Below are 25328 nucleotides of genomic sequence, written 5' to 3'. Positions count from 1 at the left end.
AATAATGTTGCCTATGCCATTTCCCGCCGACTATATGTATGGCGAAACACTTGTGAAACACTTGTGTATGAGCGCGATAAAAATTAAATATATCATATCATGATACCGTAAATACCTGCATAAATCACTCGAGTGTTTACTTAACTACACATGTGTACTACACGTCTAATTAAAAGAAAATGGTACTCTGGAGCAGCACTAAAAGTACTATAATTTATTCTACATAGGGGAGTCACCGTTTTCTAACCCTAACCAAACAATCCAAAAGGAAGTATTCGAGCAAGACACCTCAAAGCAAGTACGCCGTAATTAAGGGCAACTAATCCTAGAATGGCATCAGAAATCTCCTTTAAGGGCAGCGGCGAGCCTGCAAAACTGAGTGTGCTGCCTGACGACAGAGGAAGCACTTTCCCGCCTATGTGAGTGATGGTGATCCAATCCCTAATCATTTCTGCTCTGACACCGAGAGGACAATGAAAAGAAGGCCTTTGATTCATGTACAGTCGATGCCCGTAATGGCCGATCTTCGGATTAATGAAATGGCTCTCTTGGCAGTGCTCCAGTTGCACAGAAGGAGATAACCAGGACAGATGCTGAGAGGGAGGTCAGACATTGGCCCCGTGTTGACTCATACATTCGAGCTCCGACTCACAATGCTGTACTTCAGATGTCTTTGATTTTTCTGCATCAGATTTACAGCACAAGGCCTTTTAGGGATACAGCAGGATTTACCTTTCTCAAGTGTCAGTGACTATGTGCAGGTTTTACAGCAAACCCATAGGGCCGGCGAGGGAAGCCATCATCCCACTAAGCAATATTGCAGCTTTTTCTGCTAAAATCGACTGCTTCCTTTGTTGCTGCTTGAGGACCAATCGATCGCTGGAAGGCTAGCAGTTTCTCCCAAAGCTCTATTAGAGGAGTTCCTCTGAACTCACTGTCAGACTCGTTTGCTGACCCAGAAGCTCCTGGTTCGAGTCCCCAGTTGACCACTGAGACATTGCAGAGGGGTCAGCTTGCGTGATCACTACAGGCAATCATAGTAATGGGTCGTCCATTCTCAGCCACAGTGATTTGAATCCTTTCAGAGTTTGTAATCAGTGGCTCTGATGGAGAAGGGAATGTTTTAAGCAAGAATTCACATGCACGCTTTTCTTTTTCACCCTGGGCCCTATCACAGAAAATAAAGAGGTCGCCAGTAGAACGTCCTTCCTTTGTGTTTTGATATGTCTCTATCAAACAGGGACTTCCATAGTGGCCCTGCTGTAACTTGCTCTAAGTCTCCGGCGCCCAGTTACCTCAGGGTTCGGCGTGCAGTATAAATAAAGAAACTAAACTAAACGAAACTGATCTCTTTTCAAACCATTTGTTCCTGTGTTTTCAGGGATTGTGCCAAGTTCCTGGTGTGTGCTTTTTGGAATTTCCTATTGGAACTCCCTAAAGCTCTTTCTACACTGATTCAATGCTCCAGTCTCCTATTATGTGAAATTAATATTGACCGTACCGCTGCTGATGTTAGAAACTCTTTCCAACAAGGCGGCCATATTTCCCAACAGATCATTTAATTTTAGACCTCGATGTAAAAATGACCCATACATGGATGTTTCCTATATGTGCAATGCCAGTTATAAAGGCTTTATACGTGTACAGACGACTTACAAATCAGTATAATGTGAATTAATGTATTGCTGAATGTGTTACACATTTTGTTGCGTTCACAATCCAATTGCTTCTACCTGAGTACACAAATTGTGTGGCCACCAACGCGAATGTAGTTTATTATCTTTGTATTTGCACCATCAACAAAAAATATAAAGCAATCTTCATAATACAGGACTTAAATATGGCCTTTTCTCAAACTCGTTTAGTGATAAGGGCAATCAATTTCATGGATTCCTAGCCATTGTTGTCAAAAGGTAAATACAACTGAAGAGGACTGGATCATCTGTGGTGAACTACCTAAACGCCCCATCAGATTATTGAAGAAAGCAGGCCACCAGGGTCTGGGTTGGTTCGGCCGCTACCCGATGGGCCGCCCACAGGGAGGCTGAGGAGGGATCCTGCTGGCTCGCTATTTCCCACAATGCACCCTTTTCTAAGGAAGTCCTCCAGGCTACAGACTTAATTCTTCAGAACACAGGGCAGGGAGTCAGAACAACCCCCGCAATAGAATGGCTAAACTATAACCAAGGGAGCAACTTTAAGGGCGACTTGCAGAGGCTAAGCTGTCTCCTATTGACTGTTGGAACTCAAAGTACCAGCATGCACATTGTGGAACGAGAGCTGCTCCAGTAGTAGAACTGTTAAATACTGACAATATGAGGGTATTTGAAGAATAGTTACAAACCTTAAAAAAAACATCCTTTGTTTACTAAACTGAGATTGGTTCTCTGAGTGATCCGAACACCAGTGCACCCATGCACTGTTTGCTGCCTTGAAGCTCATGGCCAAGAGAGCTTGTGGAAGGACATGAACCCACTCTACTTCCCATGAGGAAACCGAATTCAGGAAATAGCTGCATGGTGCAGACGTCTTTCAAGCCCCGCACTGCTGAATTAATCAATCACTAATCCACCAGGAAATTACCCAATGTCTAGCTGGGACTAGTAACAATGCGAGAAATGATGCATCCCCATAACAATAACCAATCCCAAAAAGTGTTTAAAAGATTCATGAGATATAATCATAGGAAACACTCTTTGACCTAGGGAGTTTAAATAAAAGGGCCGAGGAAGGACTAGTTGGGGAGAGAATCACAGTGCAAGCAGGCGTGAAAAGTACTGATCTCTTCATACAAGGGGAGAAGACTGGAAGAGGACTTGCAGAGAAGCTGACAGACTGGGCAAACCATGGGAGTGCTTCAAGGAAACTACTTTCTGTATGAAGGCGTTACAGACCCTGGAGTTCAGGAAAAAGTCTCTGTGAGATGCTTAGACCTGGACAGCCTGAGAAGGGGGCTTTGCCTGAAGGTATGCTCCCCTACCTCCAAGCACCTAGAGGAATAACCCTCCCCCAAACCCACTAGGTTTACCACCAACAACTCCGGGGAGAAGAGATAACATTGACCCATGATAGATAGGAGAATGACATAATATTGACTGCCTGACAAGGACCCTGAATGTGTGAGAGGGGGGTGGGGGGATAAAAGACCTACTCATTTAAGCTGTGGTGAAAGTTAAAAAAAAGCTAAGGTCCAGGATGGACCTGTTGTAAATCCTGACAATTAAGATCCAGGGGCCTGGATAGTGATTCACAGAGTGACCTGTTGTGAATTTTGAGAACAGCAAAGTCCAGAAGGAGCCTCTTTTAAATCGTGAAGGAAATAATTTATAGGAGGGGCCTGTTGTGACTTTTGAAGAATTAAGGTCCAGGAGGGACAACCCAATTCAGACTCCATTTCCCTTAGACCTCCATGTAAGAAGATGTTATCATGCATGTGCAGGAATATTAGAACATGAAATGACAAACAAACAATTATGTGAACCTTTACAGTGGAGGTCAGAGAGTCACATCAACAAGGATTCATTCAACTGGACTGCAGTGCTTCACAACTTGTTTGGTGGATTCCATCCGGTTAGTGAGCAGCGTTTGCTTTCTTATTCTAGTGATATTTGACGTTGTGCTGTCACTGTAATTTTGAGTAGGTTATTCTTCTAGTATTCTTTCCCTGATTTGATTGTGACTTGGACTGCTCACTGGATTTTTATTTGGTTTCCCTTGTGACTCCAAGTATTGTTCTAGACAATTTCCTGGTTCTGAAGTTCGATTACCCTTGACTTGAAATGGTGGTCTTGGTTTTATTGGGCATCCCAACATTCCATCTCAGGGGATTACAACAAATCCCATCATCGAATTTTTAAAAACACATTTCAACACAAATATAGATGGGGGTTGGGTTAGGGTATTCATTAAGGTGGGAAGGATAGGGGCGTTGCAGGGGGTCTCTCCCCGCATTGATTTAGGGTGAAATATGTTTTTTTCAAAACAAAAATTCGATGTAATGGGATTCATTGTAATATTTTCGATGTAATCACGTAGATCCTTTGATTGTGTTAATCGCTGAGAATACATCCTACCATTCCTCAGCCTTCTTACGAGAATAGATAAATTCTCTGACTACTTCTAGTGGATTTCCGCTCCTGTCTCTTAGTTTCATTCCAGTGGCACCCAGCCTAAATCCCTTCAGGACTTTGTTCTGTGGTTCCTTCTATTGTCAACTGTTCGCCGGGCAGATTAACTGATCTATGGACTCTTGCTTGTGTTCTTTGGGATGGAAAATCACACTAAGGTTTACAGCTCTAAAGGATTTTTCAGTGGTAGACGGCTGAGCGGGAGGGCAGAAAGTGAGGAGGGAAGAAGTCAAACTTGGGTGTATTTTGCATTTAACTTGGAAGTCAAACTGCAGCATGTTTTTGCATTTAAATTCAAAGTCAAACTTGGGTGTATTTTGCATTTAATCTTGAAAGTCGAACTTGGGTGTATTTTGCATTTAACTACAATGTCAAACTTGGGTGTGTTTTGCATTTAATCTTGAAAGACAAACTTTGGCGTATTTTGCATTTAACTTGAAAGTCAAACGTGGGTGTATTTTTCATTTAACTTGAAAGTCAATCGTGGGTGTATTTGCATTGAACTTTGACCATTGATTGTAATCTGCTAGCCCAGTGACTGTTCCATACCGCTGTACCTGCATACTCCTCCCTCTTCCTCCTCTCTCCTTCTAACCATGACGCTTTCTGTCTCTCCCATCTATTCCAACTGCTTCTCTATCAACTATCCTTCCCTTCTCACTAAGTCTGGAAAGAAGAAGTTTAAAAAGGACATCTTGGCCTCCAACCCAGGCCTCCCTATCGCTGATACTTATTCCAGCGCCTCTTCCAGACAGACCCTCACCGACCTCCTCTTTGTCGTTCCTTCGCCGGATCTATGGACCACGCATATGATCCCTGTGCTCTGTCCTGTTTCCTCCTCTCCCATCAATGGTGGCACTCGCTGAGAAGTCCTCATGGATTCCTTCGACTTCTCCAGAGTCACGCTTAATGTCTATCTAAATGGCACTGTCATGGTCCAAGGCCCTCAGGCCAAATTCCTCCTCTTCGATAGGTGCTTCCCTCGCCTCATCAACTTCCTTTCATCTCTGGCTGTCCTCTCCTCTCATTCCTTGGCTACCTTGCCCACTCTTCCCTACTCCTCCGTCCCACTTCAGGCTACCTCCTCAGGGCCTACCTCTGATTTATACGCCTCTCCGGAAGGTCTTTAAGGCTGCCAACCTTCTCCATTTTGCCACTCAACTTCCGTTCTGCTGTCAAACACTCCTCTGACATCTGCCACTTCCTTGAAGAACTGGACCTTGATGTCCTCGGTCCCACCACGACATGGTTCACGGCCAGCTCTGTCACAAGCTTTGACACTCTCCTCCCTGATGGCTCTAAGATCCTCTCCGCACCCAGATCCACCAGACCTGGAAGGGGTGTAGCCCTGATCTTTCCTGAGTGGATTCCTGCAACTATCATTCCCACTCAGATGTACTCCTCTTTCGAATGCCTTGTCTGCAGGCTCTCTCTCTCTCTCTCTCTCCTAGCCACTCTCTTACTGTTTCTACTCTCTACCGGCCCCCTGTTCTAATCTCCTCTTTTCTCTCCGAGTGGGCTGACCTCTCCTCCTCCCTCCTGGCCTCAACCACTCAACTCCTCCTCCTTGGTGACCTCAACATCCACCCCGATTCTCCCTGTCCCTCATCTTTACTCTTTCACGACCTCTGTGATTCCCTTTCCCTCTCTATTCTCCCCTCTGGCCCCACTCACTCTACAGGACACACACTTGATGTCCTGATCTCCTCTGGCCTCCCTCTCTCTACCCCTCTGACCACTCCTCTCTCCTGGAGTGACCACTGCTTCCTCTCAGCTCTCACTCTCTTCCCCCCAAGCAATGGCTACCCCAACACAGAAGCCACCTACCTTCTGGGCCATCCTGCCCATGAAGCTTGTGTCAGTTGAGGCTTTTGCTGCCACCTTCTCTCTCCCCACCCCTCCTCTTCTGGCTGTCTCACACCTGGACACAGTCCTGTCCTTTCTCTACTCTTCTATTTCTGATACTCTTGATGCTCTTGCCCCTGTCATGAGGATCCACTTGAAGTCCAAAGCCAAGTGCAATTCCTGGTATGACTCCGACCTAGTTACACTTAAATGTAAGTATAAGGCGGCTGAGAGGAAATGGAGGGCTTCTTGTTCATCCTCTGATAAACTGGCCTGTCGCCTGCTCTGAAGGCAATACCGTCTCTCTGTCCGCACCAAGAAGAGAGTCCACATTCAAGCCTGTGTCTCTGTGGCTTCTAACAACTCGGCTGAACTCTTTAAAATCTGCAAGGAGCTGGCCAATCCTGCTGCAGTCTCTACCCCTCCTCTTGCCTCCCATGCTCTCTGAAATGCCTGTGCCTCTCACTTTATCTCAAAAATCCAGGACACCCTGTCCACCTTCTCCTCCCATCCTCCCTATCCCCTCTCAGACTGTACTTGCTGTCCCTCCTTCAGCCACCCCCCACCCTCTTTCTCTTCCTTTCCTCTTTATTCCCCTGATTAGGTCTCAAGTCCAGTCTATGAAAGCCTCATCAAAACAGGATAATCCCTGTTCTTCTAAAACCATCAAGGACCACATTGATACCCTCGTTCCGGCCCTTGCTGATTTTTGCAACCTCTCCTTTGCCTCAGGATCCTTCCCCTCCCCTCTGAAGCACTCCCTTGTGCATCCTCTTCTCAAGAAACCTGCAGCTGACCCTTCTTGCCCGGCTAACTATCGCCCGATTTCCATTACTCCCTTCCTTCGTAAACTCCTGGAAAAACTGTCCATCTCTCAGCTTAATGTTCACTCCGATTCTGTTGGCTCTCTCCATGACCACCAATCTGGCTTCACATCTACCAGAAACACGGAAACTGCTCTCCTGAACATCCGTGAAGATCTGCTCTCCAACCTTGACTATAACATTCCCTCTGTCTTCATCCTACTCAATCTCTCTTCTGCCTTTGACACGGTCAACCATATCACCCTGCTCAACCATCTCTGTGATAACCTGGGTATCACCGATCAAGCTCTGGCCTGGCTGACTTCTTTCCTCTCTGACCGACCCTCCCAGGTCCAACTTGGGTCCTTCCTATCATCTATCTCCCTCTCTACCTGTGGTCTCCCCAGGGGTCTAACCTCTCATCCTGGCTTTTCAAACAATACCTGGCAACTCTCGCCCACTGCATTGCCCTTTTCTGCTCAAATTTCCAGTACGCTGATGACACAACTCATTTTCAGGCTACCCTCGGCCTCCTCCTCTCCTTCTCTCATCTCGGATTGCCTAACTGCCATTCAAGATTGGTGTGCCGCAAATGATCTTTGTCTAAATGCCAACAAGACTGAGATCCTCCTCATCGGAACGCCTCCACCTTCCTTTCCCCTCACTCTCTGGCCAGCCTCCCTTGGCCCTCCTCCTACCCCTATCAGTGAGGCTAAGAACATCGGGGTCATCTTTGACTCCACACTTTCCTTCTCTGCCCACATCTCAGATGTTTCCAAAAAGTCAAACTTCCTCCTGCACCTCCTCCGAGGTACTCTGCCTTCCCTCTCCTTCCCCTAGAAGCTCATTGTTCTCTCCAGGTTGGATTATTCTAACAGCCTCTTTCTAAATCTACCTGCCTCTACTCTCCACCCTCTACAACTAATCCAGAAGAGGACTGCAAGACTTGTCCTTGGCCTCAAGCCCTGGGATCGTATCTCTCCAGCTCTGAAATCCCTTCATTGGCTCCCAGTGGGTGCAAGGATTAAATTCAAAACCCTCTGCATTGTCCACAAGGCTTTCTGGGGCCTGGGTCCAAAATACCTTCATCTATCCCTCCACAAATACCTCCCCTCTCGAGCTCTTCCCTCCTCTACCTCTAACTCCCTCAGTGTCAGTCGTTTTTTTTTTTTAACGAGCTGAGGGTAGATCTCTTTCTTTGGCCGGGGCCTCCCTTTGGAACAGCCTCTGAAACGTGAGGAAAACCATCTCTGGTTCCAGAAGCACCTCAAGACCTTCCTCTTTGCTTCTGCCTTCGTCCCTCCTCTCCCCTGCTGATCTGTTTCTCTCTTGGCACCATGCACCTGGCCACCCACTGTCCCCTGGGCCCAGGTACCTGCTCACCCTGCCACCCTCCTGCACTGCCACCCTCCTGTACTTGCGCGTTCTCAATGTCACTGGGCCTAGTAAGAACATTGTTTTGGTCTCCCCTTTTCCCCTGCCTTGTCGTGCTCTGAAACACTTGTGTATGAGCGCGATATAAATAAACTATCGTATCATATAATATCATATTGTGGCAATGGGCTCATGTGGATTGTTTCTTAACCTGTTTATTACTATTGCAGCTACAAAGAGAGCCATGCAGTAATCCTCCTGACTTTTCACCTGCGCCGTCTGCAAAGGATTTATTTTTTTTATCTTCATAGTGGTGCTCTCGGAGGGAACCTTTTGTTGCCTTCTTGGACCACTTTATTGTTTGATGTTGGTAAGGCCTCGAATGATGGACTCTTAAGTCTAGGTTTAATCAAACTTGTGTTAGCCAATCTTTGGAACATTTGTATTGTTAGCTAGCTTAGGGTAGACTGGAGGCTAAGGACTTATAAAGAATGGGTTGAACTCATTCTGTTGGCACTTCATTTTGGGACATTGCGTTAGACCTTCATTCCACTCCCTCATGCCAGGATATTCCCTATGGCAACATTCTTAATATCATTATTATTTATTATTATTATTATTAGAAGACTGAAAGTATGGGAAGGTGGGGATCGGCTTTTGCTAACATTTGGTTGGTTCATGGGACTTATGAGTTGGGAAGCTAAAGGAACATTCCACACCACATCCAACATGTTGGAGAAAGGACTTCTGGGTATACCTTACACCCGAAACAACGCCTTTCCATTGCCTGCCTGCCTGCCTTCCTGCTGCACGACGCTCCGATTGCCGTACATTGCATTTCCCCATCTTCCCTTCTGCTCGTATTCCTCCAGATTCCTCCCCTGCCTTGTTTCTCCCTGCCTTGCTGAAATGGCACTTGCCATTCTGGAAGCATGGTATTCTGTGGTGGGGAATATGAGAGCATATCCATGGAGACTCCACCCACCAAGAAGTGTAGCGCAGATAACGAATAGAGGGTACTACTTCAAGCAGGGAATGCAGAGAACCCTGGATGCACATCGGTGTCAACAGGCATGAGTGTGGCTACATGTGGAAGGAAGCCATGGCAGAAATGGCAGCCTCCATTCTTGAGCTTGGTGTCCTAGACGATTTGGGGGCCAGAGCATAAGTGCACATCCCTGCTCAGGTGCTATAAAAGCTACACATTTTTTTCTTTAAAATCATCAAGTTGAAACATAGAAATTCACTGTGGACAGAATGTGACTCGCCAAGTGGACATGTGACTGCAGACAAAAGTTAAACGACTTGACTTCTCAATCACATTTAATGGCCGCCTCCCGGTAAGTGAGTTTCTTTTCTTGGCTGAATATATCCCCATTGACCAGGGGTCTGCCACCTTTTCCTCTACTAAGGTTTTGGCTACAAATTCCAACAGACCTAACTAGCAGAGTCAAAGGTGAGGGATCATGGGAGTCCAAAACATCTGGAGAGCTGAAGGTTGCAGACCCTTTTCCCTGGACTGTGTGTGAAAATCCCACATAAACATCCATCTCAAGGTGCTTCACCTCACAAAGTCCTTGGCTATCCATGTATCCATCTCCCCATACACCTGTCTGTTCCACTGGTTATCAGGCTTCGGCTTCTGTATTTCCACACCTCCATCCTTCAATCCTTACATCTTTATTTCTGCACATTCCTCTATCCGTCTTGAATTATGGAAGGGTGTTTTGCCACTTTCTGCTTTTACCTCTACTCTGGAAATGATGACATCCCTGAAACATGGAGAAGCGTGAATGTTTAGGGGTATGAGGACGTCCTAAATGGGGAAGGTCTGTGCCACCGCAAGCCCAGCTAAATGTGGGCAAAACAGTGGAAAACGACGCAGGTGCAAAGGGTGAGAGGAGATGTGCACAGTTATAGCATTGATGCTTGAAGAAAGGGATTGGGTGTCCAAGAGAGAGAAGAGGACCATTGGCTTCAAAAATGTAGATAAACACTGCCTTACCACCACTCGCAATCCTGTAGTAAATCCGTGGCACGAGTGGTGGTGACGGTAACTGATTCTGGTGGCAATTCAGTGGATTTACCACCAAATTACAGCCAAACTTGTGATGAGGCTCAACATGTCAGGTACAACATGTAGAGGGACATATTCTCCATACAAAGACTTAAGTAAAACAATGCTGGCTAAACACATGTAGAAGAGGTTGCAGAACAGGGGGTGGGGAATTATTAGGTGTCAGGGGGTGTCGCCCTATGTTTAGCACTGAGGAATAGAGGGAAATGGGCATGTTTAGGAGCAGCTGACATAAGGCTTACCCTATTTTTTCGTTTTCAAGTGCACAGGTTTAGATGATAGTTGAAATAGGAATTGGCTATAGCATAGGTAGTCGTTGACCGGCTATCTTGAACATACTAGGTCGAAATATAGCTTGACTGCTTTCTTTTTTGCATCCACTTGAGCTCAGAATAGTCTGTGTGACCACAGTAAAGCTATGGGGAAGCTAATCAGATACCAAGCTACACCGAGCTATACTGGTGCAGATCTTTGCTCAGAGTGGAACATAGAAGCTGTGGAGCCAATCTATATCCCCTGCTCCCTTTCAGAGTAATAGGCAGAGTTAAATACTGCGGTATAAGAAATGGGTCCTGAGGGAGGGTCCATGAATTGTATTGCCTTGCTCTGTAAGCTGATGTCAGCACGGTCTTTGGAGGAGTGATTGGGGAGGTTTATGCAGCTCTCGCTGTGCAGTAAATTGCTTGTCATCGTTTACCATGTTGTGACAAACGTACAGTCAATATTTCACTACTGACACCCGTATGTGAAATACAGCTACTGTGACAGCTGCTGTACCACCATCTACAACACGATGCAACCAAATCAAACTGGACGGAGTCCTAGACCCACCTGAGGCCGAATCCCTCAGACCTGGTCCTCAAATGAAACGTTCATAGGCAGAGCAACGCCTTTGTTATGGACTTGCCTGGACGCCATCTGCAAGGATTTAGACATATTTTTGGTTTGAAACACATGAAAGGGCTAAGAAGGGATTGAGGCTGTCTTCTAGGGGCATTATTACAAGGGAGACCTTTTGCTAAGGTAAAGGCGAAGTGGAACATGACTTCAAGCCAGTGCTCCGAATTCGGACGAGAAGTGGGGAGGAAGGGAAGGAGAGAGAAAACGAAAGGGACACATGGACAGAGAGAGAGAGAGAGAGATAAATAAAAAGGGAGGGAAAGACAGGGAGAAGTATACAGAGAATGAGAAAGCAGGAACAGCCTTTTTTGACTATCAATATCCAGTACACAAACCACGCAACTAATAAATATACATCTCAAACTACACAAATGTACCTTCAGTGTAATCTGGGCCCTGGCCCACTAGCTAGACCCTCGCCACTTGGCCGGAGTGCGACCACGCTATGCCTCCTCCCCCACTCCAGCTGCAAAGGAAGAGCGCGACAGGCAACCTGTGATATAACAGATATACTGTTCAACACGAGATGGGTTACCACCTGAGTTCCTAGATGGTATAACTTTCTAATCAACAATCACTTGACACCAGAGTGGGTTTTTTGAAGACCCATAGGGTACATGTATTTTTTCAAATAGGTAAAATAAACCATCATGGAAATTTTCACCACATATATGCAGGCCTTCCTAATATCCCAGTCCCTGGCGTGGTCGCCCCTTGGGTCCTGTGCCATCTGCCTATCCTGGCATCAAGAGGACTACAAAAGGGACCCTCAGGGAGGGACTCAGAGCAGCTGCCCCCCACCCACTTGTGACACCCAACTACACGTGGGTTTAGGAGGTAGCCCCTTGGGTGACCCCTCTACATGGTCAATACTCGATGATGTACCTCTCGTAACCTGTAAGCGTCTATTCTAGTAATCAAACATTTCTTAACCTCAAGTACCATATCCATGAATTTAACAATTAGATAATACAAATATATATATATACACAAAAATCATCCTGCTGAAAGTCGCCCACTAGCCGGAGACTCTAATATCAAAGTAGACCGAAACACAACGTGTGGACAACAAGATTATATATCAGTGTCATAGTAGATTTGACAACTTCATCGTTGTGCTCAAAATGTGTCCACATTGAGTTGTTGTTGATAGGTTTGTAAAGAACTCTATTGTGCTAAACAATAAGCATGATGATGTAAACATTGGCTCCTATGGTATCTGAATATTATACATTTTCATGATGTTATCTTTTAACACTATGAATGGATTTGAATCAAAATATATGTTTGCCATAGGGGTGCGTTGGAATCTTCGCCATTCTGTGCATGCCAGGGCTCTGATTATTTGAGCTCCCAAAGCATGTTATGGTCCATGCTTGACCAACTCCACCGGGCCCCTGGGCGCTCTCTGAATCGGCCACACTTAGGAGCCTATTGTCCCTGTGACTAAGACCGCTGCTGTGGACGAGAACGCTCCTTACAGCCGGCCTTACAGCTAAGGCCAGCCGACATGAGCCATTGGTGCTCTTCGCGGCCTCTCCATTATGGATGGAGAGGCACAACCCCACTGCCCATTATTGATGGGTCGCCATAGCTCATCAGTTAGGTGAATCTTTGATCTGTAGGCACAGGGAGCGTCACAGGCTCTTACTCTTATAATTTGCATGAGCGCACGTATGTGGCAGCTATTGCATAACTTTTTTATGATTTCTGACAGGACAGTTTATTGAGAGTGTGCAGTGAGTTATGTTAAGACTTACAGAGAACAGGGCGTGTGTACTCTAGAGTTGGCTTGTTTTCTTGCGACAGTTCCTCCTCCTGGAAAAATCTTCACTATTTTGCCTTTCCAAGACAAAGTGTTTTAGAATCTCACTGTAGGCAGCCCGATAACAACTGAATGAATTAATTGATCTTTTATTACACACCTAACAATGGAGACCAGTCTCTAAGTGCAGGTCCGGTATTTGTACCTGTGCTGCTCTGCGTTCTCTTGCTTCTAAGACAAATGCGTTGCCCCTGAGTTATCCACCCAGCAATTTAAACTTGCCTTTCAAGATTCTGGGTTTGCCCACAAAACATTACCCAGAATTGCTCCTGAAATGTGGCAGTCATTCTACTTGCCCGGAACTCATGAAATGTATATGCTTCATACACTAAACTACAGGGCTCAGGTCAATGGTACATGCAGGTGTACGGGGTCCACCCACTTGTTTCAGAGGGTGGACTCAGTCTCCCCAACTAAAACGAGAAAAATGGAATGTCCTTTTGAATTCATGAATTAAAGCCGACCTCAGGGATCAAGCCGCAGTCGTCAGACTTGCAGGCTGGATACTTCACCGCTGCACTATGTAACCTGATAAAAAACATCAAACAACTACAGGAGAAATGTTCCATTTCGCTACTGCAAGTCCCAGGGAAAACATGTGCAGTGGTTCTTGGGGTTTAAAACATGCACACCTGTTAACATTTTCAAAACACCATTAGAAGAAAATATGATTGCTTGATTCTGTGTGTGTGTTGATTTTATGAAAGGCAAATGCCGTTCGTCCTGTGCAATTTGGGTGGTTATGCAAAGCCGATTTAATGAAATGTTCATTTTTCACCCTGATATGTTAATTTCCGGTGACATCGCCTCCCGTCGAGTTTGATGAGGAGTCCCCCCACTTAAATTTGTAGACCTTGACCCCAACACGACCCTTACTCTCTGGCTTTGTCACACACGAGAGAAATGCAAGGCCTAATTGTCTTTCCCCTTTAGCACCGCTCTACTATGCAAAGCTCTCCCTATTCTTTTCCTTTCAAAGCAGCTCTGCAGCATGCAGAAAGCTGGCACCCATGCTGGAATCTCCAGCTGAGAGGCCAAGGGCTGTGTTTCATCCGCAGTGGCACAGAATGAAGCTGCTTAAACTGCTGAGGGTGGCTGAACTGCCCTCAACCTGGCACGCACCTTCTACGGGTACGGAAATGGCACGCTCAATTCGGCCAAGCTTATGACACCAAAGTGGATTTTACTATAAAAAGCAGAAAATGCTTTTCTGTTTCCAGGCGATTAGCCAAGCCAATGACAGTCAGTAATAAACCAATTACATTCGACCTAGCCACCTACCCCAACATTGGCGATTGCCCAAATGGCAACTGCATTTAGATTCAAGTTACAGTACGGGATATTGGCACAACAACTATTTAGGCTTCTATCGCTTTTGTAAATGAGACCTCTTCGTGCAATCTCCAACATCATGCGACAGGCACGAGAGGCAGGCAAAGGAGCTGGGCAAGAACCCATGGAGTTCTCATTTCTTTGCCGTGTAGTGCAAAACCATTAAGGAAAACGTGGACCAATGACACACAACATGATGATGGGACACACGGGCGTAGGCGGCACACAAGTCATTCCCGTTTCTAATCTGCTGGCGGCCACCAGCCATGGCTCGGGAGGATAGCTCAGGGGGCAAGGTGCTCGCCTTGGAAGCAAGACTACACAGAGCAATGCAGGTTCGATCCCCGGGTCCTCGCTTAGAAACCGCTGGGTTTTAAGCATGTTATAAATATCATACCATGCTGGCGGCCATCACGTTGGTGAGTAGTGGGTGACAAGAGACCTGAGCAAGTAAATAAGGGGTGGGGGGCCTGGCACAGCAGGTTACCAAGAGGGGTGGGGGCGTGGCACAGCAGGTTACCAAGAACACGAGTGGATTGGTGCAAGCCCACATTCCTAGTCTGCACACGAAGCATATGGAGGACAAGCAGGCAGACTGGGGGTGCACATTACCACAAAAGTAATGGGAAAAGATTGGTACCAAAGGGAAGATCGAAGAATGCCTGGAGTAACTGCAAGAGATCCACCATGCACTATAACGTTAGACACACAAACGCACCACTGCAAGCCTCGCCATAAGCATGGTAGCAATTGTAAAAGCATGTACTACAAAGCCCACTTGATTCTAAAATACCACCCAATAAGGAGTTGGGATTGCATGCGATATTTGCTGCATGCGCTACGTAAAAAGTAGAAATGACCCCACACGTCGCTCAGATATTGCACCTCTCTTGTACCTGTGCCATTGACTATTAGGGGAGCTGGGGTAGCAATAACACCCGCGTATAGGGTGGTAATGGCGCTCGGCATTTAATGATGGGCTCCGGCGCCATTACCACCTGATCTGGCCCCAAGGGTCGTGTGTTATCGCTACTAGCGCCTTCGGGGTTTTAAATTTGGAAACCTGGGGTGCTAACAGCAATGTGTTTTGTTTGAATAAACAGGACACCTCGTGGCGTCCCATTTATTAAAACAAAATACTTACTTAATATGGCCGCCGTGGAGCTGGAAGGCGGGGCTCCATGCAGAGCCCCTCTGCCATTTGCATGGCAGCAAGCAGGGACACGGAGCGGCAGCAGCGGCGGTGGAGTGAGTGCTGCTGCCGAACTAATCAGGTAAGGGTGGGTGGGGGGTGGGGGGTGGGAAGGGACCTGACATTGGAGCGTAAGGCAGTGAATGGTGGGTGTGTCGAAGATGCAGGGCAGGGGAAGCAGCCAACAGGCTGCCTGGAACGTGGGCTGAGATTGTGGGTATCAGCCTGTGATCCCCGGCCAATGTGCTAATAGAATATATTGGAGAGATGAGATGAAATGAAGGACATTTACTTTTACTTAGAGGGTTTTGTGGAGTTATTTGCCCACACATTGATCGCCCAGGGCCATACTAGTGCTTATGAACATTCCCACCCTCTGCCCAAAATAGACCCTCTGTGAACTTTTTGAGTTTAGCTCTGTGCTTTCTGAACAGAGTTCCTGAAAGGTAAAGCCTTTATTGCAGCTAAAAAAAAAACAGCTATGCCAGCTCCTGGTGTAATACAAATGTCTTGATGCGTAAGTAGTATGTGTGTCCTTGCATCTGTTCCTTGTGCTAACATAATTCGGACACTGAATTCGTAGTCGTGTCCCAGATGATAAGAATCATGGGCTAAACACAAGCAGACTATAATCAAGTGCAGGCCAATAGAGGGGTAGGTCGGGCCTGATATATCAATAAACAGAGAGCAATACATATACACACTCTGAACTCAGGGCAAGGCCTGCTCTAATCTACCATTGAAGCCTTCTAAAAAGTATTTTGTTTTGTAAACCCAATTATGGATTAATGACGCTTTATAGAACGCAAAAATGCTGATGTTGTCGAAGGAGAAAGACATTAAGTAATATTGGAATTACAGAAAATAAAATTAAAATAACATTAGCAGTGAGATAAAAATACTAAACCAACTTTTAGGAACGAAGGGGTTGATTTATTAGTTGCAAAGCCTCCTGTGCTTTCCTCGGGTGTGCATAAAGCTTGCACCACTTACCTACCATGGACTGTGCTGTGAAGCATGTGCTATATCTAACCACAACATAGAAAGTGCAGGCTCCACGAGGAAACAGTGTGCTCTGCTTCAACGGAGCCCCTTTGCAAGGTATAAAGTGAGTTGTGATGTTTGGATAGACTGGCAGTAAGAAAGGGTGTCAGGAAAAGGGGGCACCTACAGATTGTTAAACCACAATACAGCAAAGGCAACGAGATAAATGATCCATTAGCACACAACACAACATTGTTGAAATAGCTACCTATATGAACTCTTTATGAAGTCCACACAAGTTTGTTTAAAACGTTGCCTATTAGTACTGCATGTAGGTGAAATGTGAGATGATTTTATTATAAGGGAGAGTAACGCATCGCAGTCGGGCACAGCTCAAGAATCAACTGGTTTGGGCAAATGTTGCCGGGTAATATCCAATCTCAGAAAAGCAGAATGAAAGAGTAGCAAGGTATGGGCCCCAACTCTCTATAGGTTGACCGCCCTCGGTGACAGAAGTGCAAGATTGGGAAAGTCATCAGTGAGGTTTAGAATGCGTGTGTGCCTTTTGGCCAATACGAAGCCAAGTCTCTGCTAGCCACCCATGTCAAGCTGGCACGTGGACGGGTGCTGAGAGATAGCTCAGGGGCATGTGAGAGCAGGAGAGGCATTTTGGCCCTGAATCACAGAACGTTTTCCAATGGGCCATCAGAAAACGCTTCTGTGAATTAGGCCCTATGTGTGCAGCTATGCTGAAGTTTTATCGTGGGGATAGCTGCATTCAGATGGCAGAGGTGTTGTGTGATGTGTCATCAGTGTAGTTTATGTGGTGCTGGATGGGTGTTGAGAGGTAGTCGGAGAGTATGCGAGAGCGGGGAGATAAACAGTTATGTGTGAAGCTAGGATGAATTCTTATCATGGGGGCTAGCTGCGCTCTTTTGTGTGCTGGGTTAATATTTCTGCTGTAAAAGCCTCCTTTGAGTAAGTGGTTATTTGTGATTATCTGTTAGGAATAAGGATATATATAGAAGCATTGAATTACTTCAAAAAGGATCAAATCTATGTTTTCTATTGTCCTGAAACCTGTCATGTGGAAGTCAGAAGGGCACGTTTCCAAGGGTTGCATGATCTGGGCCCTTGGCAGCACATGCATGGTAACATGCATGAAAGTTAGCATTAATCCTGGAACCCCCATGTTTCTTAGTTGTAGTTTATGTGGCTCCTTCTATTTTGTTGGTTTTAGGGTTGACAGGAAATGAAGGCGTGTACACTTAAACACTCACGTTGGTGTTTTTTGGCCATACAATGCATCTCATTCTCATCAATTCTTGCAGTGCTGCATTTCTATACACTTTGCAGATGTGCAGGAAGTCAAGCAGCTTCCAGTCCCCAACTGATTGCAGACATTGGCTGGCAGCAAGAAAGTTAAAGGTTGTTTTTAACTTTGGGCAGTTCAGTTGTGCTTTACCACGACCTCTGAGCCGAAACTATTGCACGGGAGTGCAGCGAGGCGGGAGATGGGATGTGAGGAGGGACACACAGCTTGCAGGTGCTGTTTGGCTTTTTAGCCACCCATTCTCTGCCAATGGCCATGCCAATTACTATGGCCAATCACAGCCATGATAGAAGGGCTGTTTGATTTGGCGTGAGTAGCCAGTACAATCAAGCCCAAGAGCCCACATACCTAAGATTGAGAAAGATAAGAGAGAACAAAAATTTCATAAATTAATGATCATTTATAAACAAAAATAAACATAATATAATTTCTACACATTGTGAGTGGGTGAGGGTACCAAAGAAAGGCCCACAAGGATATATTTGTGCACAAAGAACATCATTTATAAATACTGATATAATGATTTGATGTACACAGAGTGTATGCTACTAGCAGCACTCTGATTTGAAGCCCTGATGAAGAGCACATTGCTTGACACATGTGTAGGCTGTGGTCTGTTTCTCGACATGATAGAATGAAATATAATGATTCATATGCAATAATAGCAATTATAAAGGTTACTGTTACATTAGACAGAGGTCTGTTTCTTGACACTACAGAATGCAACCCAACGTTTCATACACAATAATAGTGATAACGAAAAGTACCGAAACACTGCTACAAATGTAGAAGGAATATCAGGTTCAATATCAGGTTCTCAGTAATACTATTGTTTACGGGCCACATATCCACAGTAGGTTGTTTGATTTAGAAGGTCAGGCAGCTTGTATTCCCCAGCTGATCATAGACATTGGCTGGCGGCAAGAACGTTAAAGGTCGTTATTTTTACTTTGGGCTGTTAAGTTGTGCTCTACTGCTACCTATAAGCCAAATCTATTGCATTGAGGTACAGCTAGGCGGGAGATGTGATGTGTGGAGGGATACACAGCTTGAAGGTGTTGTTTGGTTATTATTAACCCATTGTCTGCACATGGCCATGCCATGTCCCTATGTCCATGCCCAGCCACTACCCGCCACTCCCAAAGCATTTCCCCTGGGATCTCCATGAGCTAGCTCTGTCCCACAGCAACATGTGTGCTGTATAAGGATATCAGTGTTATTTATTTCTATGCAGTCTTTTAAGAATAATTTGCCCAACTGCAGGTGTAAAGGAGCTCCTGTTTTAGTAAAAATGTCTTAACCTAACCAAGTATGTCTTCAGCCACTTGATTTATGAAAATTACGTGTGTCCTCAGTCCTGTTAAAAATAAGCATTGGCAAAGACAACGTTTTGGCTTGTGCACAGGTATTAGATAGGCATTTGCCAGGCACTGACGTCATATGCCCAGGTACTCCCACCATTTGCAAGATGTTACCATTTTATGTCCAGGTAGTACCATCATGGAAGTGCTTAGAAAATGCCTATCCATGCCCTACACATAAGCCAAAACTGTTTGCCTTGTCAAGGTTTGTTTCTGTTTGCTTTGTGTTCCTTTGTATGATGTAGAAACAGCCAGGCAGGGAACCTTTACTCTAACCTACGCGGTCATAACACACTCTATCCAAGCAAGCAGACGGGCGCATGGACAACTTAGCATGGCATGGACATCACATTGTGGGATGGTGACAAATCCTGGGCGGCACGCTTGTCACCTGACTCGTCACTGTGAGACAGCCATCGTCACAGGCAATTCATCTGTTTCCTTAGTCCTCCCCTTAAGCCCCAGAGGATGCCTTAGCATCAGAGCACCTCTGGCAAGCAGGGTGGCTGTGTCATAAACAGTGGCGGATTGTGGCTTTTACAGGTGCAGAGTGACCTGAACGGGCACTAGGCATTGCTTGGATTTGGTAGGGCACGGTCCTCCTGGTGTTCACCCCTCTCTCCCGGGGGCGCCATCTACCCATTCCCTTGTGTTTCGGACGCATCTCAAAGGCAGCGTGGCACTAAACTATTAGAGTAATACAATGTCGTCCATGCCCTGAATTATTTTGGTTATCATGCTAAATAAAGCAATCACATTTTATATTTGCCCCCTGAATGTCCCTGTTTGCCTATCAATGTCTGAGATCAATTTCTTTAAAATGTAGCAGCCCAACTCTCTCCCCTGCAGTGTCCCCTGCCTCAGCCTACCTGCCAGATTACCCTGTGCACTCAGAGGGCCTAGAAGTCACCTAACCCATGACGCTCTTTCACTCTGTGACTCTCTGGTCTTTTGTTTCCGGGAGCATGCCTGTCTTTTTCTTTATCTCACAAACATTCTATACCAAGTGACACAGAGTTACCCCTCATTTCGGTAGTTGGTAGAGCGGAAAGGATGTACCCCATCGCTACTGTAGCAGGTTTGATGAACACCTGGGTACAGTTTGAGGATGTTGCCACCGTGGAGGCCTTTCATTTGTAGAGCCTGCGTGGGACACCTTTCACAAACATTGAATCCACTTTAAATGCACCCACGCATTAAGGGATAATTCAGTTTACAGTGAAGGAGAAGCTCTTTGTGAGGTTACACGCGAGAGCAGAGAGCAATGCAAGCTGCTGTAGGGAAACCCCAGCAGCAGAGCAGCCAGGCCTTCAACCAACCCATCAAAACATTGACTAGGAAATCCTACATATACCTGGTAGGAGTGCCACCAAAATGATGTCCTAGTCGCTCTTCCTTCTTCCTCGTCTTAGTCCGTCTTCCTACTCCTACCCGCTCTTCCTATTTATCGCCCCTCTGCTTTGACCTAGGGCCACTTTATTTTCCTCATCGCTATTTCTTGAGCTTGACCCTCTGCCTCGGTCCTAGTTCCTTCTTATCATCCTACGTATTCTTCCTATCACCATTTCCTCTTTCCTCTTCTACCCCCCTCTACTTCTACCTCATCTTAATCCCTCTTCCTTCTGCGGGTCCCTCTTTCTCTTGCTCATCCTAGACACTCTTCCTCAGACTCATCCCTCGTCCTTGTCCTAGTGCATCTCCATCTTCATTGGATTTCTTTCTCTTTCTCTTCCTCTTCCTTCTCTCTTGTTGTAATTTCTTCTCCCTCATCCTCATGCTTCTTCTTCTTACTCATGTTAGTCCCTCATCCTAGTCCCTCACTCCAGTCCCACTTCCCCAACCTTCATCCTCGCTCTTCTTAATCATACTAGTCATTCTTCTTCATCTTAGTCTGTTGTGCTCGTCTTCTTCCCTTGTCCTCGTCCCTCATTCTAGTCCCTCTTCATAGCCCCTCTTCTTCCTAGTCCATTTTCCTATTCCTAGTCCCTTGTGCTCATTGTAGGCCATCAAATTCACCAGTCACCCGAGTCCCTCGCCCTCTTTCTTGTCCTAGTCGCTCTCCCCATCCTCGTTTCAGTTCCTCATCCTAGTCCCTCCTACCAGCCCTTGTGCTAGTTCCAGGTCCTAGCTGCTCATCCTAGTCCGAGTCACCATCCTACTCAGTTTCTAAGTCACTCTCGGTCACAGTCACTCACTCAACCCCCTCTCTATTGCTTCATTTATATTCTCTAATTTCCCCTCTCATAATATCCTTCTTTGCCTCTCTCTTTCTTTAGCAAGTTTAGATGAACACTGATTCTCTCTGCATGGGTGGCTGGTAAACTGGTAATGGACGTTGGTACAGAAAAATATTTGCACCTTGCTGCAAATGATAGTTATGAAGCAGTACATGCCCTCCTACACATGGTCTCCTACATCACGCATCTATGGACTACATTTCAAAGTGGTAATGCCCTACATTTTGGCCCCATAGTAAAAGGAGTGTTATGCATCACACAGTCTGTTAGGCATTGTTTACAGCCCTGGGCAATTGTGGTTTGACGGTGTGATTTAAAATAATTGATGATACCAGGCAAGTTGTTGCTGAGATCAAAAGCACTTTGTGGACCTCTAGCAGGGTGTGTAACTTCAGGCTTCCTCCCTCAGTTGCCAATGTAAAATGTCAGAAGTATTTAATCAGCTAGCAGAGGCTAATAGCTTACATAGCAGTGGCCACCTCATAACTCGCCTTTCACCTTGCATGTTTTTAAGATGGGACCACTTTTTATGGGGCGTACACAAATTTGTGCCCATAAAAGCAAAATACAATGATCAACCACAAAAGATAAAACTATTAGCTAAGCTGATATTTTCTGCTATCTAGGCTTCAAGAAACAAGACAGAGACTGACAAATGAGGCAATACTTGACACTGAAGCGGTGGGCCGAGTTGTCTCTATCGACCAATAGCTGAAGTTTACTTCTCTGGCTCTCAGCAGTGCTCCATCCCACGGGCTGCTCCCTCTCATGGCAGTTGTAGTAATGAAAATGGAAGTTACAGAGGTGATTACTTCTTGACAGCCTCTACGAAAACGGAAGAGTGATAGCTGGAAGGTTTTGACTCAATCATAACTCTGGGCGTTACTCTGTGCAACTCTCCAGACTATTGTTTTTCATCCTGCAAAATCATTACAGAAGGGCAAAGGCCATGTGCAAATCAGGGGTAGTGCAGCCTAAACTGCTTAGTTATATCCCCGATGCACGTACCCACAAGCAACCCCAGACATGTTTCTGGTCGATTTCCCATGATCAATGAGTTGTAGTTTTGGTTTCTAGGCCCAGCAGGCTCAGGATCCACGTCTGGGCACACCTGTCTTGCTGGGGATGTTTATGCAAAACTGAAGAGTGACGGTTGGCAGGTTTAGAACAATCATAACCATGGACATTGCCATAGGCAGCCATCCAGACCATCGTTTTTCAGCCATTACAGAAGGAGAAAGATCATATGCAAATCAGGTTTGGTCCCACACCAAAAGGGGCAGTCCACTGCTAGACCACATCCCTTCTACATGATACCACAAGAAAGCCTAGAAATGTTTCAGGTGCAATAGCCACCATCCGTGAGGTGCAGCTTGGGTCTCTAGACCCAGCAGGCTTCATGACAGCACCACTCAAGAAGTGATGGCTGGTTACATTTCAGTAGCTGCAGCCTGTGACCTTCCCAAAATGGGGAGTATCTGGCAGTGATTCCTATTGGTAAAAGCCACTCAGGTGTCCACCCCCTTCCCCAGGACACAATGGATAGGTGGGTACCAGATCAATAGTTTAAGCCAAGAAAGGCCCCTTTATAGAAATGACACTCCAAAGAAGTTATGCCAAAATCAATAGAGAATTCAGTAAACATAGACATTGGCCATAAATGTGGTTGCAGGCATGTTTGCGTATATATGCAGCCCCGTGTCAGGGATTTATCCTTCCCTCTAACTTATAAAGAACAGGAGCACGAAGCAGGGTCTACATCAGCAAAGAGCAGAACTATCATCAGGTGAAGAGCGGGTAAATGTAAACAAGACTAGGACGGAATTGGAAATGTAGCCTTTAAACAATGGATTTCTTCTGTAAGTCACTATCTAAACATGTGATCAACGCATTTGAACTGGGTGCCTTGCTCCTGTCTGGGTTGAGTTCTACCCCTCTCATGAGCTCCAAAAGCCAAACACATGTCAACATGTTTTGGCGGATGTTTTCTGTTCCCAGGTACAAATGACCAGCATTCTCTTTCTGGCACATGCAACTATTTGATCAGTGAAGTCTGATAAGAAGGTAACAATTAAGCACATACACAAACCGCAACCCTGCCATACCTAATTATGGTTCTATACTGAATAAGTATAAACTGAGTGCCAAACAGATCTCTTTGCCGACACCATGGGTCACAGCAAATACACCATTACCATAATTAAATTACGTTTGACCAATTATGATCATCTCTAATTGATCTGGGACTCTACAAGGCCTATCGTCATGACTACCCACCGCATGCAACCTACACCATGACTCCTCCTACATGCAAGAGATGAGGAAGGCCTAGAGGGACGACCTCCCCTTGCCCAACAGCATGGATCTGGATTTACAAAGAATCACCCACACCCCCTCAATAAACACAGATGAAAAGCAACGAGAAGGCCCTATAGACACCTGACCCCCTGCTAAGACTACCACAGACCTAAACCATACCACTGCCAGGAGAGGAAGGCGGCCTACATGTCTCTTAATCTCTGCTGACAGAGGAGATCGGGAATCACACAGTTCCTCATACATCACATCAACAAACGCAAACATGTAGGAGATTGGGAACACCTATAGGTACCACCTACCCTGCCAGGAATACTTATTTAAACCATCCATACATCACACCAGAACACTCCTATGGGTGGTAAATAGGTAATGCTGAGTGCTTAATGTGCACCAAAAAAAGTGGCAGGGCCCAAAACTTTTATTAGGAGTCTGCTTAGCATCGCATGACAGGGCCAACAATGAGGGTCCCGCAATCTATGCAGCAACACTCTACATTTATAGTTGGCTTGACATTATGTAGTTATCAACAGTATGTAGTAAACTCTGTCCCTCCCTCTTCCTCGCTTGTATCTCATGTCCATGTTTCTCACTCTCTCATCCTCCTTCTCCCCTAACAGCCTTGACCTGCAACACTTACTCTGTCTCGTTCTTACACTTTATCTAACTCTCAGAGCAGCTAATCTTGGGTCTCTCTCTGGTCTCACTACCTTTCTTTTTCCTGAGTTTTATTCACCTCCGTAAAAATGGTGCTCCTCATACGCCAAACAATTTCAGACTCCACTGAACCATTGTATTAGTAGGACCGTTGCTGAAATTTGCTTTTTTCCAAAGAGACACATCTGGATTCACTCCATTTGTGTTAGGAACCTGGGGAATACATATTAACCGTGTGTGTGTACATTACACTTAAGAGAAAGTATTTCAGTAACGGAGAATAAACAACATTAAAAAAAACTTAAAACAAGGTTTTGTTATCTTTGTCCTTTTTTGAATAATTTTAACAAGCAATGTGTACATTTTATGAGTTTGCTGGAGATTGTGGACACTGATTCTGAATTGACCATTAAAAACAAGATGAAACGGTAGGACGAACTATACAGAAACAGAGGAATCTTTTATGTTTCGATAAGACAAAGGAGATTGTATCTACGTAAGTTTCCGTCTCAGAGGCACAGAGACTGGTATTTCAGAGTTCGTAAGTGTTGCCTTTGTAAGTCAGATAGTCAGGCAACGCTATACCAAGTTGTGTTAAAGTGTCCGGAGACATTGGCACCTTTTGTATACTCCACATCGTCAGTCGTAGCTAAGGACTTGTGGATGAGACTAATGATTAGTACTAACACATCTCTTTGACTTGCATTAGTAAGGCTCCTAAAGAAATTATGTGTAGCTCTTGAAAGTGTGATAGTTCAGGGTGATAAATTACTTGCTGGACTGATGCATAATGCACCTTAAATGAGAAGTATTTCTGACATGTACAAGATAAATTTGAAATGTACTCTTTTTATGTATGAGAAAACTTTTTTCTTCATTTTTTGGTTTATGTAATGGTTTTATGGTGGTAGAGTTTGGTACGGGGGACGCCATTTATTAAGAAAGCATTAGGGAATGTCACAGTG

The 25328-nt window shown here is 45.5% G+C and overlaps 1 protein-coding gene and 1 long non-coding RNA gene across 3 annotated transcripts in view; one reads left to right on the top strand and one right to left on the bottom strand.

The window, feature by feature from the left end:
• The window catches only part of SCGN (secretagogin, EF-hand calcium binding protein), a 447132-nt gene that overhangs the window by 237922 nt on the left and 183882 nt on the right, over positions 1 to 25328 (bottom strand). The gene's annotated exons all lie outside the window — the stretch shown is intronic.
• LOC138497235 (uncharacterized) overlaps positions 15486 to 25328 on the top strand; it is a 270252-nt gene continuing 260409 nt past the window's right edge. Inside the window, exon 1 of the long non-coding RNA XR_011278547.1 lies at positions 15486 to 15557. This is a non-coding gene — a long non-coding RNA (uncharacterized lncRNA). The remainder of the gene's footprint in view (positions 15558 to 25328) is intronic.

This window comes from Ambystoma mexicanum, chromosome 5q (assembly GCF_040938575.1).
Source record: "Ambystoma mexicanum isolate Mex_15411 chromosome 5q, UKY_AmexF1_1, whole genome shotgun sequence".
Lineage (NCBI taxonomy): Eukaryota > Metazoa > Chordata > Amphibia > Caudata > Ambystomatidae > Ambystoma > Ambystoma mexicanum.
Note: the sequence above shows the minus strand (reverse complement) of the source record. Positions and strands in the feature narration are given on the sequence as shown.